Source organism: Staurois parvus, unplaced genomic scaffold (assembly GCF_062004578.1).
Source record: "Staurois parvus isolate SC_StPar_1 unplaced genomic scaffold, SC_StPar_1.0 ptg000682l, whole genome shotgun sequence".
NCBI lineage: Eukaryota > Metazoa > Chordata > Amphibia > Anura > Ranidae > Staurois > Staurois parvus.
In genome coordinates, this window is record NW_028318478.1 from 4,778,359 (window position 1) to 4,802,771 (window position 24,413).

Sequence of the window (24,413 nt, forward strand, 5' to 3'; positions counted from 1 at the left end):
TTGCTGCCTCAGGGCCTGGATGGATTGTTGTCATTGATGGGAAAATGAATTCCAGAGTTTATCAAGACATTTTGCAGGAAAACGTACGACCATCTGTCCGCCAACTGAAGCTCTGCAGAGGATGGGTGAGGCAACAGGACAATGACCCAAAGCATACAAGTAATTCAACAAACCAATGGCTGCAACAGCACAGAATACGCCTTCTGGAGTGGCCCAGTCAGAGTCCTGACCTCAACCCGATTGAAATGCTGTGGCATGACCTTAAGAGAGCGATTCACACCAGACATCCCAAGAATATTGCTACACTGAAACAGTTTTGTGAAGAGGAGTGGTCCAAAATTACTCCAGATCGTTGTGCAGGTCTGATCTGCAACTACAGGAAACGTTTGGTTGAGGTTATTGCTGCCAAAGGAGGGTCAACCAGTTATTAAGTCCAAAGGTTCACATACTTTTTCCTCCCTGCACTGTGAATGTTTACATGTTATGTGCAATTAAACCATGGCAACATCTAATGTTTGTGTAGTATTATGTTCAGCAGACTATGTTCTTCTATTGTTGTGACTTAGATGACGTTCAGAGCACATTTTATGCCCAATTCATGCAAAACTCCACGTAATCCCAAGGGGTTCACATACTTTTTCTTGCAACTGTATCATGGTTTGAAGATGCTATAACTTTCACACAAAACAGTTACTATACACATATTGCAATTTTTTTACCAAAGACATGTAGCAGAATATATTTTTGCCTATATTTATGGCTAAATTTGAGTTTATTGGATATTTTTTATAACAGAAAGTAGGAAATATCGGGGTCTTTTTTCAAAGTTTTCAGTCTTTTTTTGTTTATATTACAAAAAATAAAAAACCCAGTGATGATCATCACCAAAAGAAAACTAAATGTTTGTGGAAAAAAAGGACATAAATTTTGTTTGGGTAAAGCATTGCATGACCACGCAATTACCAGTAGAAATAACGCAGAGCCGAATAGCGAAAAATGTCCTGGTCAGGAAGGGGGTAAAACCTTCCAGGGCTGAAGTGGTTAATCCAGGAGTTCACTTTGTATACAGAGTAGGAAACCATCCTAAAAGCATCTATCACATCAAAGAAGGTAAAGGACGCAAGTGAAAATTGTTCTCCTAATAAAGTGTTTGAAGTACAATTTAGTGCACAACAGTTCAGCGCTTTGGAGAGTTTTCACGTTGGAGGATACTATCAGGATTTTTAGTTCAGGAGTCCACTCTATAAACAAATAAGAAATCCTCTCTAAAAATAATCCAGTAGTGTTAGAAGATGATCTGTGGATAGAAGCACCACATCCCCAGAAGAACAGAACAAAAAAAGGGGTGAATCTGGGACTTTCAAAGTGTGACCTCTCAGCAAAAGTACGTAAACAACAAAGTTTTACATAAAATTAAACATTTTATTAAAACATCCTGTTAAATGGCTGGACATTGATTCACAATGCTCACACCCTGATTACTGCCCCTGGAGGTATATTAATATCTGGATTATTCAGAATATATTTGGCACAAGCAATGTATTGCCACAGTATCTTGACATCTCCTTAATTGAGGATATTCTGCCAGTGTGACTGATGGTCACTTGTTACCCCCATTCCACCGACTGTTTCTCTGGGGATGATCTTGGTGCCAGTGCCTTGAGAAGACACTTGTATATTTTGGCATACATTTATAAACAGCAATATAATTTTCTTTCACCCTATTCCTGAAGAAGCTTGACGTGAAACATGTTGAGAAGGGTCCTTACACACAAGTGATTTACATTAATATGGCTATACATTATACACATTTTGCTTTCTGATCTTGGTTCAATATATACTTATTGGAAGTAACACATGGTTGTTGTGGCTAGGCCCCATCAGATTGTTATAAATGCCAATTTATGATTTTAATTGGATTTAAATCTTTTTCTTAAAAAAAAAAAATCAGAATTTTAGGTAAAACATTTCTGTTTATATACTTTTGTTGAGAGGTTATACTATGAAAGTCCTATAATAACCTCGTTTTTGTTCTGTTCTGCTCTAAAAGGAATAAAAACACTGCATATAGTTGGACAGTTTTTTTTGATACCACAAGGTCCCTAGGAGATTATATCTAAATCAAGGAAAATCTGCAATGGACAGCTATGCAGATCATGTCACATGGCATGGTCTGCTGTGCCTGAGATCTGCACCTGAGTAGGCTGGGTTAACGATGGTAGATATTTCTTAAACATTTCCAGTCTGCCACCATTAAACACCTCTTGGCTCCCTTCCTCCAAATGTTACCATCCTGAGATGTCAGGCACGTTAACTAGTATCCCCATTAAAAAAAATCACACATTTTTCGGTCACCTGATATTCTCATATATACCTTTTCTGCACCACACAGGTACTCCTCTTCACTGAAAAATCAAATTTTGTGCCCGTGGTTGATAGTAAGGTTTAACTAACATATTTCACATTTATTACAAGGACTTCTACTTTTGCACCTTTAATGCTAGGCAAATAACCTTTTATTATATATATTTTATTTACTCCAGACTCATCAAAAATTCACCACTGTACAACAGACTTCTGTACTGTTGTTTGGAGTAATTTGCAATAAAGAAAGTAAGGCTGGCCTTAAACCAGTAGATTTTCATTAGAAAATTGTTTTCAGAACTTTCATTCAACTCTTAAGAGTTAAAGGCCAGGACTTCCACTGCAGGCACTAAGTCCCCAAGTGGCCACCCTTCACGTGCCCTGGCTTCTATAGTCATTGGACGTTAACACAGTCTCTATAAAGGCTCCAAAAAAGGAAAGAGGAACTGTTCACCATAATGAAAACCTTTGAACAATTTATTGAGTCATCCAACACAGAGACTACAGACCTCTAACGAGTTCACTTGATCAGAAGCTTACTCATAAGGATCCAGACCAAAGGAGATGATTCAATTAGATTCAACAAAAGCTGACAAAAAAAATCAAAGGAAAAGGATAGAAAAATGTTTGTTGAATCTAATGAGAACATGTGAATTTCTAATAGTTAAATTCACTCCTACACTAGAAAAATTGTTACTAGTCTTATGTGTATGCACTTCTCAAATGATTGAAAAGCAATATTTATACTTTTTTATCCAATCATTCAAACATTGTTCTACAGGTGTAAGGCCAGCATTAGACATGTCAAATGTAGTGTTTGCCAGAACATGGTGTAACTATGTATTTACTGTGGAAAAGTCAACTGGGCTTTAATTTGATCCTCAATATTAAATTAGGCAAAATGTCCTTAAAATTTTTCTCAGATGTTAACAAATTTTACAAGCTTCTTATATAGTGCTGCTTGGTGAAGTAAAGGGAAACTCTTTTGAGATCATACTTTTCCCCCCTAAAACATTCCAGTGCTGATCATATTTTCATTAAGAGGCAATTCCTGCCAACAGTTATTGTTACTTGTATTGACAGTAATCTAGCCAGACTTTGATATAATGTTTGGTGCATGTAGGGATGACTCAAATGTACCTGAGTTCGATTCAAGGCATATTCCGCAAACATTTCAGAATTTTTGGGTGTCAAATCCAAACCCCATTGAAGTCAATGGGAGAAAAATGTTTAGATGTGCTTAGCTAAAAAAACCCTTTCTCCCCTCCTCAAGATAAAAGGAAAAAAAATGCCCATGAAGACTCTTGGGATGTATGACATAATTTTGGCCTAGGACAGTAACCAGGAAGCTTCTGAAGAATTTGTTTTTTTTTTCAAACGTTAAAAACAAGTAAATATAATATATCTTTCTATGTATTTTACACTGTAAAATATTAGGCCTACCTAACCTAATATATCAGGTACACTGTCTATAGATGAGCATTTTGCATGCAATTAATAATATTTTAAATTCCAACATGCAGAAGAACTCTTAGGAAACCATTTTAAATATGAAGTCCATGAAATGTCTAAATGGCAACTCAAGCTAGTATCTGTAAAAAGTGGGATTCTCTTTAAATGGGAAATCTGGTCTAATGTCCAGTTTTGTTTTAATCACTTCCTGCATGGCCTATAATCAAATGACAGCCAAGTGGAAGCACTGCTATCCTGGATGGACATCATATGACGTCCTCCCAGGATCACATCTTGCGTGCATTCTATGGGCAATGCTGTGTCGCAATCTGTCACCCACTGCATCCATCGGACACAGTGGATGACAGATCAATGTACCGGGCTACTGCCAGTACCATGTGATCACGGTGACCAATTAAAGCAGATCACATGGTAATTGCACACAATGAATGACTTCCATTCATAGCCATCCATTGTGTACTATTGTGGTGCTCACTGAGATTGGTCACAGTGATCACATGGTACAGACATGGCTAAACACAGGCCATCTGTACCATGTGATTAGCTGTGGCAAATCACAGTTAATCACAACAGTATACACTTGATGACTAGATTCATTCATAATAAATGGTTGCTTATAACAGTGATTATCACTGTTATAACAAAACATTGTGTGTAAAAAAAAAAAAAGAATTCTGATCACCTCCCCAGAGTAGTATAGTGTTACTATGTACTGCCCTGGTCACAGTACGTAAAAAAAATCATCAAGTAATTTTAAAAAATGTAATTGCAAATCATATTTTTTTATAGATACTGTTACCAGTCAGTGACCCTGCTCACCACCACATGATGATGCTGTACTGCACTGGTGACAGTACAATAAAAAAAAAAAAGTGAATAAAAAAAATTTTTTTTAATTCTTAATTTTCCCAAAAATTTGGAAAAAAAATTACAACTTAAAAAAACTCACTATGCCTCTTACTAAATACAATGGACTGCCTATTTTACAAAAATGGGCCATTTGGGGGGTATTTGCACTGTCCTTGCATTTTGGGGCCTCAAGAAATGATTGATCAAATATAGATTTTCAAATATACGTATATACCATTGTTTTTGGACTCTATAACTTTCCCACAGACTAAATAATATACACTGATGTGGGTTGTGTTTACCAAAGAAACATAGCAAAATACATTTTGATCTAAATTTATGAAGAACAATTATTTATTTGCAAAATAAACAGAAATAAAGAACAATTTGGATTTTATTTTTTAATTTTTCTGGCTTTTTTCATTTACTTAGCAAGCAATAAAAAAACCCAGTGGTGATCAAAAACTACCAAAAGAAAGCTCTATATGTGTGAACAAAACGATACAAATTTCATTTTGGTACAGTGTTGCATGACTGAGTAATTGTCAATGAAAGTGGGACAGCACTGAAAGATGAAAATTGGCCTTTGGCAGGAAGGGGGTGAAAGTGTTCAGTATTGAAGTGGTTAAATAAGAAAACATGTTAAAAACAGATCAGAATATTATGAGTTTATTTTCTTTACATAAAAGGTGGCAACTACATGTATATATCTAAAGTAAGAATGAAAAGAACCCATTTACATTCACTTACTCCAGCTTTAGTCCACAGTGTCATCTGATGTAGCAGAACAATAAGCTATAATGATGTTGCAGCACGCTTATTCTGGGGACTCTTAAATCTCATATACTTACAACCCCTATTCATCTCAGCTACCACATGACCTGAACCACGATTTCCATGTTTAATGAAGGAATCAGTAGAGACAACAGCTTCCTGGCAGCATGAAAGACACATGAATATCGTACATTGGAACTAGAAGAAAGTACATTAGCTTTTGAAAGAACAGATGTTTGCTGTGACAAATTGAAAGCTTAAACCTCAATGAGAGGTACATGCCCTTGATTTTTCAACAGAATGATTAACCCTCTCGCTGTCTTCCCCAATGCTGCTGAAAATGTAGATGCGCATGCTACAAACCTACTATCCTCATTAGACAAGAAATTGGTTTGTCCATGTGCATTTATGTGGAGAGTTTACATTAATATGGTAATAACATTTACACAATTCATGGACAGATTTAAACTACTGGCTGGTAGTCTGAACTGCAAAACACATTTTAGTTTTAAGAATTCTCAGTGGCACGTACGCTAGCACAAAGAAAAATGATGCTAATCACCCAACTACAGCGTTAGCCGCTCTCCTGCATGCTTGACAAATAGCTGTTGATATTTTCATTGACTAATTAATTTTATAAGATATTTTTATAGGCCACTCTTCTCTGCTACAGAAATAATAACTGTCACTGAAGCACAATTAAAGCTACACATTTTGAATAGATCCTATTTATTAAAGATTGTCAACTATATTCAGGGACCTTGTGATAATGTACAGATATATATGTGTGTGATGTGTTTTAACAGTGATATCAATTCAGTTTTATTATAACGTCTTGTTAGCAGAGATAAGTAAACTATATCCAATAGAAATAGATTGATTCAAATCTATTTGATTCTCATGTCTGCAAACTGGGACACTCAGGCTTGGAAAAATAAAGTGGTAATTAGGGAAAAAAGAATTAAAATTTGTCCAGTATCCTTTAACTAGTCCATCATTATCAGCTCATGCTGACCTCTTTTAGAGAACAGCATTTGATTGGATAGTTGAATGCAGTCCAATGCAGTTAGTTCAGAAAGTACAAGGCTTCTAATGTCATAACTCTGGAGCAAGCAAAGGTATGAATTATTTAATGCTGACATGTTGATACCGCTGACATATCAAGTGGGCAGGCAAATATATACAGGGTTTACAAACCAGTATGTTAGAGGGAGTATTTTATTTTTTAGCAATTACACATTTAATGTCATACAATGTTTATCTAACTCATACAGAGGCGGACTGACAACTCATGGGGCCCCCGGGCAATAGGGGATCATGGGGCCCCTGTGTCCTTGCCCAAACTCAAAAAAGCCTTTGAAAAAGGTACCAGGGGCATCTCATGGGGCCCCTACTGACCCCGGGCCCTCGGGCAGTGCCCGAGTTTCCAAATGGTCAGTCCGCCCCTGAACTCATAGGTTGTCTTGAGAGAAATATATATTACCCCCACAGGAGCCTGCAGTACTCAGTATTAACCACTTAAGGACCAGGGTACTGTGCAACGGTGACAAATTATGTACATTTTACTATTCATATGCAACGATTTACCCACTGGCCTACTGGCCACTTATACCCCCTTCTTGCCCAGACCAATTTTCAGCTTTCAGCACTGTCATACTTTGACTGTCAATTACTCAGTCGTGCAATACTGTACCCATATGAAATTTGTGTCCTTTTTTACCACACAAATAGAGCTTTCTTTTGGTGGTATTTAATCAGCACTGTTTTTTTTTTTGCGCTATAAATGAAAAAAGACCAAAACATTTGAAAGAAATTCTGTTGTAAAGTTTTGCAAACAAGTAATTTTTCTTCATAAATTTTTCAATATTTATACTGCTACATTTCTTTGGTAAAAATAACCTAAATCTGTCTATATTATTGGGTCTGTGTGAAAGTCATAGAGTCTACAAGCTATGGTACCAATTGTTGAAAATCACATCTGATCACACCTGGTGTACCTATCTCATTTCTTGAGACACTAACAAGCCACGACAGTACAAATACCCCCAAAATTACCCCTTTTTGGAAAGTAGACAGTCAAAGATAATTAGTAAAAGGCATAATGAGTTTTTTGAAGTTGTAATTTTCTCCCACAATTCTATTGAAAATAAAGATTTTTTTTTGTTCCACAAAATTGTCATAGTAGTAGATTATTTCTCTCACATGGCATATGCATGCTTGCAACTACTCCCCAAAACCACATTCTGCTACTCCTTCTGAGTATGGGAATACCACATGTGTGAGGCCTTTTCACAAGCTGGCCAACATGCAAGGAGCACTGTCAGGTGTCCTAGGGTATAAATTACACATTTAATTTCCTAACTATCTATTACACTTTTGAGGGCCCTGGAGCACCAGGACAATGAAATTACCACAAAATGACCCCAAAATATATTCTATGAGGCGAAATGAATCTTTTGAACATGTCATTTTCCACAAGTTGTCGGAAAATGTGGAAAGAAAGTGGAAAGGTTTTTTTACACAATGTTCTCTATTTATAAGTTATTTAGGAAACATAGCACATACATACCACAAATTACACCCCAAAATACATTCTGCTACTCCTCCTAAGTATGGGGATACCATGTGTGTGAGACTTTTCCACATCCTGGCCACATAGAGAGCCCCAACATCCAAGTAGCACCTTTAGGCCTTCTAGGAGCAAAAATTATACATCTAATTTCTTGACAACCTATCATGTTTTGAAGGCTCTGGAGCACCAGGAAAGTGGAAACACCCACAAAATGACACCATTTTGGAAAGCAAACACTCCAATCTATTATTTGTGATGCTTAATGAGTCTTTTGAACATGTCATTATTATTATAATACAGGATTTATATAGCGCCGACAGTTTGCGCAGCACTTTATAATGTAAAGGGAGACAGTACAATTACAATACATTTCAGTACAGAAGGAATAGGAAGGCCATGCTCATGGAGCTTACAATCTAAAGGAAGGGGGAGTTGATACAATAGGTGATAGCTGTAGGAGATGTTCTGATGGAGATGGCTCAAGTACAGTTCTTAGGTGAAGGTGGGGTAAGCTTCCCTGAATAAGTGTTTTTCAAAGATCACCTAAAGGCATACAGGATGGGGGCTGACCGGGCATACTGGGAGTTCCAGAGGATGGGAGAGGCTCAGGAGAAGTCTTGGAGGCGAGCGTGGGAGGTGGTGATGAGGGAACTAGAGAGCAAGATGTTTTAGGAGGAGCAGGCTATTTGGACAATATCTGCGGATGAGGTTGGTGATGTTGTTAGGGGCAGTGTTGTGGATGACTTTCTATGCTGTGGTTAGTATTTTGAATTTTTTACGTTGGGTTAGTGGAAGCCAATGAAGGGATTGTCAGAGAGGGGCAGCAGTCACTGATCGGTTGGTAAGTTGTATGAGTCTAGTAGCAGCATTCATAACAGACTAAAGGGGGGATAACTTGTGTAACTATAGACTAGTGAGAAGGGAGTTGCAGTAATCAAGGCGGGATAAAACCAAGGAGTGGATAAGTTGTTTAGTGGTGTCATTGGTCAGAAAGGGGTGCATTTTAGAAATGTTGCAGAGGCTGAGACGGCAGGATTTAGCCAGTGATTGGATGTGGGTCCCAAAGGAGAGGTCAGAGTCTAGGATTACACCTAGCACCCTGGCATGAGGGGAAGGACCAATGATTGTGCTGTTGATCTTAATGGTAAAATCATGAGTGGAGGACTGGGGAGAAGGAAATATTACAAGCTCAGTTTTGGAAAGATTGAGTTTAAGGTAGTAGTGTGACATCCATGCGAATATGTCGCTTAGTAGATTTGTGATACGGGAGAAGATTGAGGGGGTGAGCTGTGGAGTAGAGAGATAGATCTGGGTGTCATTAGCATAGAGGTGGTATTGGAAGCCATGGGAGGTTATCAGTTGGCCCAGGGAGGAGGTGTAGAGAGAGAAAAGGAGGGGCCCATGGGGTACCCCAGCGGAAAGAGGAGCGATGGAGAAGTTGTTGTATGTGATGCTGAAAGTGCGTTAAGAAAGGTAAGAGGAGAACTAGAAGAGAGCAGAGTCACGGAGGCCAGTGGAGTGGAGTTTACTGAGGAGGAGGAGGTGGTCGACTGTGTCAAAGGCAGCAGAAAAGTCTAGGAGTATGAGTATGGAGTAATGGCCATTGGTTTTAGCAGTTAGTAGGACGTTAGCGAGTTTTATTAGGGCAGTTTCAGTGGAATGTTGTGGGTGGAAGCCAGACTGTAAGGAATCAAGAAGGTTGTTGTCGGTGAGGTAGCAGATCATACAGTCATGATCAAGGCACTCAAGAAGCTTGCAGGCAAACAGGAGCAGGGAGATGAGTCTTAAGTTATTCAAATAGGTGGGGTCCAGCGAGGGTTTTTTAAGTATGGGGGTAACCAGTGCATGTTTGAGTGGGGAGGGAAAGGTGCCCATAGAGAGTGAGAGGTTGAATATGTGGGTTATAGAGTTTAGCATAGAGCAGGAAGGAGGCTGCAATAATCGTGAGAGGACAGGGTCCAGGGGACAGGTGGTGAAGTGAGCTTTGGAAAGGAGTTCGGTAACTTCCTCGGTGGTAACATGGTCAAAGGTGGAGAGTGTTGAGTGTGGTGTTGGGCCTGGTATGTTGGTTGGAGGAGGAAGCTTGACACTGGAGATCTCATCACGAATTGTGTCGATCTTGTTCTTGAAATGACTGGCAATCCCCTGTGCAGTAAGTAAATTGATGGGTGGCGGCAGTGGGGGGTGGAGTAAGAAATTAAGGGAAGAAAAGAGTTGACGAGGATTAGATGAGAGGGTTTTGATGAGAGTGTTGTAGTAGGTTTGTTTAGAAGCATGGAGGCTGGAGTTGTATTTGAGAACGCCGGATTTGTAGAGGGTAAAGCCTTGCAGGGATTTAGTTTTATGCCATGCTCTCTCAAGAGCACAGTTACATCTCTTGAGATTTCTGGTGTCATCTGTTTGCCAGGGTTGTGACAGGTGAGGCCTGGTTCTGAGTGTAGAGAGAGGAGTAAGTGCATCCAGGGAGGATGATAGATAGTTGTTGTAGGCAGATGTGGCAAGGTCTGGGCAGGACAGGGGTGTCATTTTTCTCCACAAGTTTTTGGAAAATGTGGAAAGAAAATCAAAACTTTTTTTTTTACACAAAGTTGTCCATTTATAAGATATTTCCAGCACATAGCACGTACATACCAAAAATGACACCCCAAAATGCATTCTTATACTTCTCCTGAATATGGGGATACCACATGTGTGAGACTTTTCCACAGCCTGGCCACAGAGAGAGGCCCAACATCCAAGTAGCACCTTTAGGCATTCTAGGAGCAAAAATTACACATCTAATTTCCTGACAACTTATCATGTTTTTTAAGTCCATAGAGCACCAGGACAGTGGAAACACCCACAAAATGACCCCATTTCAGAGAGCACCACTTTGTTTTTTCCCCTATATTGGCATTGTCTCCACAGTAGCATTTGCATAGGCAGAGCAGAGTAGGACTGGCCATAGAGGGATTACTTTAACACAGTTGGCCATCTTAAACATGTATAGCAATATGTGTAAACTAAATATCCCCATTTTTTTATTGTTTATTGCAAAGTCTGCTGGAAAGGGTATATACCGGAGTGCAGCGAGTTCCTTAAGAATCTCTAGTGTTAATAAGTGGTTACACCCCTTTAGCACCTGATAGATAAATGCATGTACTAGCTATTGTGATTTGAGCATAGGTATGTCTTGTTTGTCATTTTGGCAAGCAAACACTCCAACATATTTTTTGTGAGGCATAATGAGTCCTTTGAACATGCCATTTTTTTCCACAAGTTTTAAAAAAATGTGGAAAGAAAATGGAAACTTTTTTTTTTACACAAAGTTGTCCATTTATAAGCAATTTTCAACACATAACATGTACATACCAAAATTTACACCCCAAAATACATTGTGCTACATCTCCTGATTATGGCGATACCACATGTGTGAGACCTTTCCACAGACTGGCCACATAGAGAGGCCCAATAGAGCCTATCATGTTTTTGAAGGCCCTGGAGCAACACGAAAGTGGAAGCACCCACAAAGTGACCACATTTTGGAAAGCAAACACCACAACATATTTTCAAAAAGTCATAATGAGTCTTTTGAACAATCCATTTTTTCCACAAGTTTTCAGAAAATGTGGAAAGAAAATGAAAATGCATTTTTTTAACACAAAGGTGTCCATCTATAAGATATTTCTAACAAACAGCATTAACATACCAAGAATTACACCACAAAATATATTCTGGTACTCCTGATTATGGGGATACCACATGTGTAAGACCTTTTCAATGTCTGTACAGATTATGTGCCCAACAAGTGTAACACAAAAATCAACAAACACTGTATAGGAAATAAGTTAAACAAAAGATTACCTGTGGTTTGAGGAGAGAATTGGTCCAGGTCAGTACAGACAGCAGGCTGACATGCAGGCAGCAGGCAGGAATAAGGTCCATAAAAAGTCCTGGGCCAGTGCAGGCAGCAGGCAGAGATATTGTTAGGAATGGACTGGCCAGCAATGGTGGGACTCACCTGCCTTTTGATCTGCAGTACCAGGGCTGGCCAGCGGGTGCTCCCAGCAATCAGAGACTCAACCTTTCAGCCAGCTAACACCTGGAACTGATGATGCTGGGGTATTTAAGGGATGGCCAGACCCACAGACTCTGCCTTGGTGTTGTGTTTGTCCTGGGCCCTGTATCTGTCCTGCATCCTGCTTCTGTCCCTCTGCCTGACCCTCTGTACTACGCTGCTTGTTACCTGTTTTGATCTCTGGCTTGTGACCCTGACCATCCCTCTGCCTGACCCTCTGTACTACGCTGCTTGCTACCTGCTGAACCTGGCCTGTGACCCCGACCATTCTCTGCTTGCTCCCCCTGTACCTACCTGCCCAATTGATATTGACCCGGCCTGCCTGACGACGCTTGCTTGTATGTACTGTTATCTGTGGGTGATTGGTTGGGTTTGTTTGCACTGTATTATGTTTAGTATTGCACTGCGTTTATGTTTGTATGGTTAGTGTTAATAAATTGTATTGTTTATCACATATCTGAAGTCTGCGTTTCCCTGCATCAGTCACACACCTCTGGTCATACCTGGGAGCCCTGACATTACACCAAGGCCAATCCTGACCAGAAGTGGCTGCACAGGGAAGCCATCTTGGCTTGTTGATGGGAAGGATGGATCTTGATGAGGTTGTGTATTTATATCTGCTAGTGTTTGATGACAGGGAGTATGCTTATCAAACTCTGAAGGAGTATACCCGGGATGAACTGCTAGAATGTATACGGCTCGCTCATGTTCTAGTAGATCAGGGCACAGAGTTCTCTGAGGTGCAGCCATTGATTGAGGTTTGTGCTGAGTTGGTTTCATCTGGTTCCCCCGAATGCAGGGATGAATTTTTGCCACCATTTAGTGCAGACCAGGTAGAGTCCCTGGTGTGGTTATTAGAGGATGATGTGGGTTACTTTCTGGAGCGTTATTCCACATGTTCACCACAGACACTAAGAGATTGTATAAACGCAGTACAGTCATTGACCAGACAGGCTTTGTGTAAGCTCAGCTTTGTTCAACCCATACTGCAGACATGGACAGATTTGTTGCACCCAGCCTCAGTCAGCTTACAAAGACCCAGTCCTGCTTCTAATCTATTTCCTCAAAACTCTATTCCTGCATTCCCAACAGCTCCTCCTGCCCTGCTATCTACCGCATGTCAGTACCCTGTTCCCACTCGCTGCACCTATCCTGCCTTTAACCCTGTAAAAGAGCCCTCTGTAGCAACCGCTCCCTCTCCTGTTCCATCCTCCAGTTCTTCTCTGTCTCCAGCTGCTCCATTCGTTTGCAGACCTGCGTTTACTTGCAGTGCTCCAGTAGTTAAAACCAGAAAAAAGCGAAAATTCTTTCCAACCAATACCATCCTGCCAGTATCCAAACCGGTGAGCCTGCCTTCCGTGGTTCAGCCTGAAGCCTCTACTCAGCCTGAAGCCTCTACTCAGCCTGATGCCTCTACTCAGCCTGATGCCTCTACTCAGCCTGATGCCTCTACTCAGCCTGAAGCCTCTACTCAGCCTGATGCCTCTACTCAGCCTGATGCCTCTCTTCAGCCTGATGCCGGTACGCAGCCTGATGCCTCTCTTCAGCCTGATGCCGGTACGCAGCCTGATGCCTCTCTTCAGCCTGATGCCTGTATGCAGCCTGATGCCTCTCTTCAGCCTGATGCCTCTACTCGGCCTGATGCCTCTACTCGGCCTGAAGCCTCTACTCGGCCTGAAGCCTCTACTCGGCCTGAAGCCTCTACTCGGCCTGATGCCTCTACTCGGCCTGATGCCTCTACTCGGCCTGAAGCCTCTACTCGGCCTGATGCCTCTACTCGGCCTGATGCCTCTACTCGGCCTGAAGCCTCTACTCGGCCTGATGCCTCTACTCGGCCTGATGCCTCTACTCGGCCTGAAGCCTCTACTCGGCCTGAAGCCTCTACTCGGCCTGATGCCTCTACTCGGCCTGATGCCTCTACTCGGCCTGAAGCCTCTACTCGGCCTGAAGCCTCTACTCGGCCTGATGCCTCTACTCGGCCTGATGCCTCTACTCGGCCTGATGCCTCTACTCGGCCTGAAGCCTCTACTCGGCCTGAAGCCTCTACTCAGCCGGACGCCGGCATTCAGCCTGATGCCTCTACCCAGCATGATGAACTGATCCAGCCTGACGATCCTATTAGGCCAGTTGACTCGATGCCCGCTGTTGATCCAGATGATCCGGTACCTGATCCGGTGCCCGCTGTCGAGCCAAATGACCTGATGCCTGGTGACCCAGTGCCCGCTGTCATACCTGGTGACCCGATGCCCGCTGTCGAGCCAGACAATCCGGTACCTGATGACCCGGTGCTCACTGTCGTGCCTGTTGACTCGGAGCCCACTGCCTTGCCAGATGACGCGGTGCCCGCTGTCGAGCCAAATGACCTGATGCCTGGTGACCCAGTGCCCGCTGTCCAGCCAGACGATCCAATGTCTGACCCAGTGCCCGCGGTCATACCAGTTGACTCGGAGCCCACTGCCTTGCCAGATGACGCGGTGCCCGCTGTCGAGCCAAATGACCTGATGCCTGGTGACCCGATGCCCGCTGTCCAGCCAGACGATCCAATGTCTGACCCAGTGCCAGCGGTCATCCCAGTTGACTCAGAGCCCACGGTTGTGCCTGGTGACTCGGTGCCCGCCGCCCCGCCTGGGGGCCTGAGACCTGTCGTTCCGCCTAAGGGCCCGAGACCTGTCGCTCCGCCTGGGGGTCCGGCGCCCGCCACTCCGCCTGAGGGTCCGAGACCTGTCGCTCCTCCTGGGGGTCCGGCGCCCGCCGCTCCGCCTGAGGGCCTGAGACCTGTCGCTCCGCCTGGGGGTCCGGCGCCCGCCGCTCCGCCTGAGGGCCCGAGACCTGTCGCTCCGCCTGGGGGTCCGGCGCCCGCCGCTCCGCCTGAGGGCCCGAGACCTGTCGCTCCACCTGGGGGTCCGGCGCCCGCCGCTCCGCCTGAGGGCCCGAGACCTGTCGCTCCATCTGGGGGTCCGGCGCCCGCCGCTCCGCCTGAGGGCCCGAGACCTGTCGCTCCGCCTGGGGGTCCGGCGCCCGCCGCTCCGCCTGAGGGCCCGAGACCTGTCGCTCCATCTGGGGGTCCGGCGCCCGCCGCTCCGCCTGAGGGCCCGAGACCTGTCGCTCCGCCTGGGGGTCCGGCGCCCGCCGCTCCGCCTGGGGGCACGATGCCTGTCGCCCCGCCTGGGGGCACGATGCCTGTCGCCCCGCCTGGGGGCCCGATGCCTGTCGCCCCTCCTGGGGGCCCGGAGCCCGCCGCCCCGCCTGGGGGCCCGACGCCGGTCGCCCCGCCCGGGGGCCCGGTGCCTGCTGCTCCGCCCGGGGGCCCGGTGCCTGCTGCTCCGCCCGGGGGCCCGGTGCCTGCTGCTCCGCCCGGGGGCCCGGTGCCTGCTGCTCCGCCCGGGGGCCCGATGCCTGTCGCCCCGCCCGGGGGCCCGGTGCCTGTCGCCCCGCCCGGGGGCCCGGTGCCTGTCACCCCGCCCGGGGGCCCGGTGCCTGCTGCCCCGCCCGGGGGCCCGGTCGCCCCGCCCGGGGGCCCGGTGCCTGCTGCTCCGCCCGGGGGCCCGGTGCCTGCTGCTCCGCCCGGGGGCCCGGTGCCTGCTGCTCCGCCCGGGGGCCCGATGCATGTCGCCCCGCCCGGGGGCCCGGTGCCTGCTGCTCCGCCCGGGGGCCCGGTGCCTGCTGCTCCGCCCGGGGGCCCGGTGCCTGCTGCTCCGCCTGGTGGCCCGCTGCCTGCTGCTTCGCCTGGTAATCCGATGTGCCTCTGTCCGGAGTCCTGCCCGATGTGCCTCTGCCCGGAGTCCTGCCCGATGTGCCTCTGCCCGGAGTCCTGCCCGATGTGCCTCTGCCCGGAGTCCTGCCCGATGTGCCTCTGCCCGATGTGCCTTTGCTCGGAGTCCTGCCTGATGTGCCTCTGCCTGATGTGTCTCTGCCCGGTGTGCCTCTGCCCGGTGTGCCTCTGCTCGATGTGCCTCTGCCCGGAGTCCAGCCCGATGTGCCTCTGCCCGGAGTCCAGCCCGGTGTGCCTCTGCCCGGAGTCCAGCCCGGTGTGCCTCTGCCCGGAGTCCAGCCCGGTGTGCCTCTGCCCGGAGTCCAGCCCGGTGTGCCAGTCTTTGATATCCCGCCAGTTACCAGACCCGGGCGGTGGAACATTTTGCCCAGCTAGGACTGTTTGGAGCGTCCTGAGGCCGCTCCTTGGGGGGGGGTACTGTTAGGAATGGACTGGCCAGCAATGGTGGGACTCACCTGCCTTTTGATCTGCAGTACCAGGGCTGGCCAGCGGGTGCTCCCAGCAATCAGAGACTCAACCTTTCAGCCAGCTAACACCTGGAACTGATGATGCTGGGGTATTTAAGGGATGGCCAGACCCACAGACTCTGCCTTGGTGTTGTGTTTGTCCTGGGCCCTGTATCTGTCCTGCATCCTGCTTCTGTCCCTCTGCCTGACCCTCTGTACTACGCTGCTTGTTACCTGTTTTGATCTCTGGCTTGTGACCCTGACCATCCCTCTGCCTGACCCTCTGTACTACGCTGCTTGCTACCTGCTGAACCTGGCCTGTGACCCCGACCATTCTCTGCTTGCTCCCCCTGTACCTACCTGCCCAATTGATATTGACCCGGCCTGCCTGACGACGCTTGCTTGTATGTACTGTTATCTGTGGGTGATTGGTTGGGTTTGTTTGCACTGTATTATGTTTAGTATTGCACTGTGTTTATGTTTGTATGGTTAGTGTTAATAAATTGTATTGTTTATCACATATCTGAAGTCTGCGTTTCCCTGCATCAGTCACACACCTCTGGTCATACCTGGGAGCCCTGACAGATATGGTCAGCAAAGCCAAACTATTTGTCCAGGCAGCAAGCAGGAACATGGCCAATAAAAGGTCCTGGGTCAGTACAGGCAGTAGGCAGAGATGTGGTCAGCACAGCCAGAGTATTGGCCAAGGCAGCAGGCAGGAACATCAGGCTTAGGGCCTCGGTCAGGAAGGAGCAGAGCACAGGGGTAGAGGCTTTGTCCTACCCAATATCTTTGAAGCCTCCCGACAAACAGACCCTGTTCTGGGAATTACAAAACTCGGAAAAGACCAAAAACTGTTTTTCTCTACTTAGAACTCTACTGTGAAGTGCCTCACATATGTGAGACCCCTGTGTTATCTTGAATCCAACTACTACAGTAGCAGGGCAAAAGATCAATCCAATCATCAGGCAAAAAACATGGTCGATTAACAGGCCGAGGTCAGTCCAAGAAGAAGGCATAAACGTGGTTGATAATCCAGATGGCAGGCAGAAACATAGTCAATAAACAGGCCAGGGTCAGTTCAGGTGGAAGGCAGAAATGCGGTGGATAAACAATGCAGATGGCAGCCAGAGGCATAGTCGATAAACAGGCTAGGGTCAGTTAAGGTAGAAGGCAGTGGAATGGTTTGTTGAGACAGCAGGCAAATGATCAGCAAAGATATTGAAAATGGGGAAATGGCAGGCTGTTAAAAATATGGGCTAATATTTTAGTGATGTGTGAAAACATCGGAAGCAGTCTCCGATGCACATACCTGGTTGGGAGGGACAGTGGGGACAATGAAAGCTGGTATCTCTACTAACTCCCCCTACCGCTGAACCTCTTTTTTGGCCTGCTGGTGGAATGCTCCTAGGGAAATGGCGCTCATGAAGTCTGCTCACTGAATCAGAATGAATGCTTTCTGGGGGGGATCCTTGTTGGTAGATAAGAAACGTGACAACTTCTTTTATACATTTGAGGAAGGCAGTGGGTCTTTCTGTGGATTTGGTGTAGGTGACATAGGCATTATAAATAGCCAAATGAATAAGATAAATTGTAACTTTTTTATACCAGAAACAGGACCTTCTTGTTGCTAAATAGGGCTGTAGCATTTAATCGTTGAAATCCACCCCCCATGTAGAGATTATAATCTTGGATGCACGCAGGCTTTTGAATGGGACCATGTCTTCCATTAATTTCTACCGAGGTGTCATTGTGGATGGCAGACAGGTTTTCTCAAGCTACAGGTGTCAGAAAAGGGCATGAAAAAGAGAGGAAGGCACCTCTAAGTGCAGTATAGACAATTTATTAGTGAACAATAGATAAATTGCACTTACAAGATAAATAGTTAAAAAGTCTCCTCATGTGGTGTAAAAGATCCAGGTGAGACATCTAGCCATCCAGTAAACCTGTAGGTTTCTGTGTATCAAAATGAGGCTTGGAGAGCATAGTAGGATGTAAGAGGTGAAGGAGGCAGTAACGCGTTCCGGAGCATGCTCAGTAGGCTCCTTCTTCAGACCAGGTCTGAAGAAGGAGCCTACTGAGCATGCTCCGAAACTCTGCTCTCCAAGCCTCATTTTGATACACAGACACATCCTATGGTTTTACATCCTGATTCTATAGACAGAGTTTGCTGCTGGATGGCTGGATGTCTCACCTGGATCTTATTACATCACATGATGAGTCTTTTTAACTATTTATCTTGTAAGTGCAATGTATTTATTGTTCACTAATAAATTGTCTATACTGCACTTAGAGGCACTTTCCTCTCTTTTTCATGTTTACTGTGTTAGAGCTTGCTTCCACTCTAAGAAGAGCTGCCTCAGTGTTACTGCTTCCATCCATCCATCCCTGATATCCATCTGGCACCTTTATTCTACAGCTAAAGAGGTTGGGCTCTAACAAGCACGCCCTATATAATAGACATTGTCAGAAAAGGGCAGACTGGTATAGAAATTGTTAAGGTAGATGTGATAGCCATTTTGGAAAAGTGGAAGAGCCAAGTCAAAGACAACTTTTCCTCTATGTAGGTTGGACACTCAGGGGGCTGCAGCTGGGAATCTTTGCCTTTTTACACTCAGAATGCATACAAATATCCAGTGGCTATTTCACAAAGCTTGTAGAGCTTCATTCCATATTTGTCCCTTTTGCTTGAAATATATTGCGTGATTCCCAGCCACACATACATGATTCGTCCACACATACATTTTGTTCAGGGACATAAAGTTCAGCAAATCTTTGGAAAACAAAATTAGGATGTGGGTGAATTTTGTATAATTTGTCATAGTTGGAATGATCTCTGGGAGGGCACTGGGTATTGTCACTGAAATGCAGGAATCACATAATCATCTCATAACGTGACTTGGGCATTTCAGCAGAAAAAAATTGGCATGTGGTGGATTTGGTGTGTGAACCAGTAAGCATGACCTCCATTTTTTTTGTAAGCCTCATGTTTAGAGTAAGGCCCAAAAATAACTTAAATTCCTCCATTGTAAGATGTCGCAATTCAAATGGATAGGCATTAGATGAACTGAAGTTGTTAGTAATGAATTGTTGGGCAAAAAGGTTTGTCTGGTCCACAATAAAATGAAGTAAACTGTCATGCAAAAATACATAAAAAAAAATCAATAACAAAAAAAATTCCATGTTGGCCTGTACACCTGGCTGTGCAGTAAAAGGGGGAATGCTTGCTGATCCTGAGTTAGAGGGCTGCCATATTGGGTCAGCAAGAGTGTCTGGGAGGTATGTTTGGGCCCTGATTCTTGGGGTTTGATGGGATATTCCAGTGCTGGTACTGGGCCTTTCATTCATGGGTCTAGCGCCATTGGTGTTTGCCGATTGAGCATATGGCACTGCTGGTGGCTGCCTGGTTTTCAGAGCAATGTATCCTTTTAGGCGGTACCCTTTTCTCCTCTGATCTAGTTGTTGTTTCACTACTTTCTATGGGTTCATACACTGAATCAGAATCAGACAGTGATAGCTCCCCACTGCTCTCATCCATCATACTGAGGATTTTGAACGCCTACTCTGCTGATGGTGGCTGTGTGATGGGTACACTGCTGATGGTGACTGTGTGATGGGGACGTCTGCTGATGGCGGCACTGATGGACAATGTGTGACAGGTGCACTGCTGATGGGCACTGATGGGTGACAGGTACACTGATGGGCACTTATGGGTGACAGGTGCACTGCTAATGGGCACTGACTGGTGACAGGTGCACTATTGATGGGCACTGATGGGTGACAGGTGCACTGGTGATGGGTGACAGGTTCACTGCTGATTGGTGGCACTGATGGGTGACAGGTGCACTGATGAGCGACAGGCATATTGATGGGCATTGATGGGCAACAGTTGCACTGACTGGTGACAGATACACTGATGGGTGACAGATGCATGCTCCCCGGGGGCGCTCATGCACAGCTAGAGTGGGAGGACATCATATGACATCCTCCCAGAACAAAAGAACTCTCGCCTGTCCATCATTTACGTATACGGCAGGCGGGAGGAGGTAAAAGCCTTTACAGGTTACCACTTTAGATTTATAGAGGAGGTCTGGTGCTAGAATTACTGCCCATGGTCTGATGTTCACGATGATACCTCACATGTGTGGGACAAATGCCATTTGCATGTGTGTTTGCCTTTGTGTGTGAGCATGGGGGAAAGGGGGCACTTTAATTGTATCTTTATTATTATTTATTTATTTTATTTTTGTATTTTTACACAGTTGCTTTGTTTTTTAATATCACTTTTATTGCTGTCACAAAGAATGTAAACATCCTTGTGACCGCAATAGGCATGCGACAGGTATTCTTATAGACCCCAGATCCCTCCTCTGAACTTAAAATTGGTGTTTTTGAATGCTTTTGAATTTTTAAAAATGGTGTCACTGACATCAGGGTAAACCAGACGTCATGACAGGTCATCGCTTCCGGGTTACCGCAGCAGAGAGCCGGTCAAAGCCGATTTCGGCTTTGTTCGGCTGTCCGACCAGCTGACAGTGGACAACAGAGCCCAAGCAAGCCGCTGAAGGTGGCAGGAGAGGAGGAATTCCCTGTTGCTGTTTGTAATAGCAATTAGTTAGCTGCTCCGATTGCTATTACAAGGGAGCCAACCGTTAGCTCTAAAAATGGTACCAGGGTGTTGCCTGCAGCTGCAGGCATCAGCCCAGTACAACCACTTGAAGATCAGCGATGTACCAAGTACTTGACTGGTTGGCAAGTTTTAAAGGTCCTCAAGCTCTTTTCCTGTAGTTGCCCTGCAGCCAGGCACACAGTCACAGTCACTCCTTTGGCTAAATGAACACTCTAGGGGTATGCTTTTCTGATGCTTTATTGTAGAACCTGAACTTGGATAGGAGTAGGATAACTGTGGGATGCTCCAGTAACCTTTAGTAGCAATTTGAGGACACTAGACATTCTTCTTTAGAACCATGATCTAAGTCCTTATACAAGTAAATGGTGAACCGACCTTTGTAGTAGAAACTTAAGGATATTAATCATCCTCTGAAAGATCTGAACATAGTCTGTTCACCAGGAATTAAATAGATTGAGCTCATCCGGACACCAGACACAATGTCCCCTTTTAACACAGCTGACTCTATAGCACCAGATAGGTAGCAACAGCACAGTCTCTAGGATCTCTCACACCAGTCTGTACTTACTTATGTCCTTGGATAATTGGTTGCCTCCTTCCAATATCTTCCAGATACTTTCTCCCAGTGATATCAGACTAGACGCTCAGACGTAAGCCCCTTGGTCAACTCCAGCAGCTTTCAGAAAAGTAGGCCCTTCAGCTAACTCAGCTGATGCTTTGATAAACTGCAAGCACATGGCATTCTTGCCCAGGGGACAAACAGCCCCCCAGGCTGTAATTCCCTTCTTGGGGACAAGACACCTCTGTTCTAGGTCTTACAGTATTTTTAAACACTCCCAGCCACCATCTGGGCAACCCTCCCCAGGGATTGACCAGGGCTGCATAAATATTCAGCTGCCAATTTGAGTTTTCCTGTGCACTATCTTAGAGAACAATTCCAGTCTGACAAGGGGAAACAGTCAACTCTGCAGCCAATGAAATACAGAACAGACCTAACTAATCACATGCAACTGCACTGATTAAAGCCAGAACTGAACTTACCTAACCTAGCACCTATCTAGGAGGGTGCTATGGTGCTATGGGAACCCCTTCTGCTTCTTGAACTCATTGTTAATGATGAAATACCCAGAATTTTAAGGTAGTCAGGAACATAACAACTATTGTAGGAAGATGGAGTTGCTGGAATCCTTAACATGTATTTTTTTTAGATATTACCAAAACTGCCCAATTCTGTTGTAGAGTCTAACTCGGTGCAGCTTTCGTAATCTGTTTTGTTTTAGTTTGCAGTGTATGCATGCTCTTTACTATTCTGACCCTGTTTTATTGTTTCTAACATTGCACCTGTTTAGTAAACTGCAAAGTTACAGTTACACTCTGTTGGATCATTTGGCTGATCCTGTTACACTAATGTTGGCTGGACTGCGCCTTTAAAACATATTTATAGAGATGAGAGCAAACAGTATCTCTAATATATTCATAACATGTTGTGCTATGTACTCTTCTTCATGATACTGTAGCAATTCAGCTTCCAGGTGATTTGGAGAAATTGCAATACACCTACTATACTCTAGCAACTTTCCATTAATTATCATATAGACAGGCTGAGCATATGGTTTACCAGACAAGGCTAACTGAACTTTTTTTGTAATATAGAAGCAAAATTTAGTGGAAGACTTGGCATACTTTAGCAACTGTTCCTGAAACAGCTGCTTACTGGACATCAAATATGGCATCACCAACAACATGAACTCATCATCTGAAGAGGAATCTGCAGGCAATGCTTACTTCCTGGCCATATGCTCTCCATTACTAAATTGTATTTTAATAATGGAAAAGTCTATTACTAATAAGAGTGGAACAGGTGGAGTTCAGTCTCAAGTTACTTTTGCTTTTGAAACACACAAGTTACAATTTATTACCAACGATCTTAACTGTTACAGCCACAGGTAAGAACAGAGATTATGAAGAAATTTGAAAATGACCTAGTCTATAAGTCATCCATTCTGATGTCTTTAAACTTGGAATTTGTGGAAATGTCCAAAAACTGCTGATATTAACAAGGCACAGTCATGTAATAATGTTTAAGCTCCTTTATTTTAATGAAATGTAGTTTTTGGGTGGATATAAATTTCCATATGCAACTTTGGGCTTGAATGTCTAGTTAGATAAGTTTAACTTCCTGTACCACTACTAAAACAGGGGTCAATTTCAATTAGATATATACAAGCATATCCTCCTAATACATGGGTGTCAAACTGGCAGCCCTCCAGCTGATGCCAAACTACAAGTCCCATGAGGCATTGCAAGATTGACAGTTACAAGCATGACTCCCAGGCAGTGGCATGTTGGGATTTGTAGTTTCTAAACAGATGGAGGGCCGCCAGTGTGACACCCCTGTTCTAATAGATTTGAGGCGCAGGGTAAAAGCACTAGTTGGTCTTTACCATAGCTCCTAATGGTGGAAATGGGTTTCGCTCTGTGCTAATACCAGGCTATGGCCCTCTGGATTGCCCAGTAGGGAAAGAGCAAGTGGGGGTCAGGTAACAGGTGAAACAGATAAGGAACAAGCAGAAGCATAGTCAATGAACAAGCCAAAGGGTCAGTAATGAGTAGTAGCTGGATGGGATTAGATGGAAGTGTAGTCACTGAACAAGTCAATGGTTGATAAAAAGTGGTAGGGAGGTTAAGAATAGCAGCAGATATGCAGGGAGTAAGATATTAACTGGGGAGAGCACAATAATCTGGTAAACAGGAAGCGCAAAGACATGGCTTAAAGCAGGGAGTTTATGACAGTAGCAAAATGTTCAAGGTTCACCAGAAACAAGATACAATGCAAGGTTGTCTGAGGGATCAGATCGCAAACAAAGGATTTCCTAGCTACACTTACCCGCCAGCCTGCAAAGCAAACAATTTGGCCATGTCTAACAGTTTGCGTTAAAAACAGACAGTTTTGTTTGCACACATTTGCAAATACATGCGTATGCCATAGTCCCGCAACAAGGGTCCTCTGTATTTTGTGAACCTAACTCTAAAATTTCCAGAGCCTCCATAGTGGGAGCACATATATCAATGCAGTGCAGTTGTCTAAGGGATCAGGCAAGGAGCTGTCGAACATTTCCGATGACACAGTGAGAAGAGCTGCAGCTAGAAACAGCAGAGGTCCCAGATCGTGATCTATTAGTAGATCTTGGCCAGGTGACTGGTAGATCTCGGTCTGGGCTTGCTGACATGCCATCCCAGAGCACCAAACAGAGTACAATGCAGAGGAACTAATTGTAAAGTTGGAGCTGTAGTAGGGAGCAAGAGCCGCATAAGTTGATGTCTCCTCTGTAGAGCTGCTCCTATGCCCTGTCATGGTTGGTGGGTGCAGCACCAACCAAGCATGACCTGTTCAAGTGAATGAAGCTGCTCTGCAATTGCCCTGCAACCTTGTGCAGTACAGCAAACAAGGGCTTAAACAGGCAGTGGTGTGTTGC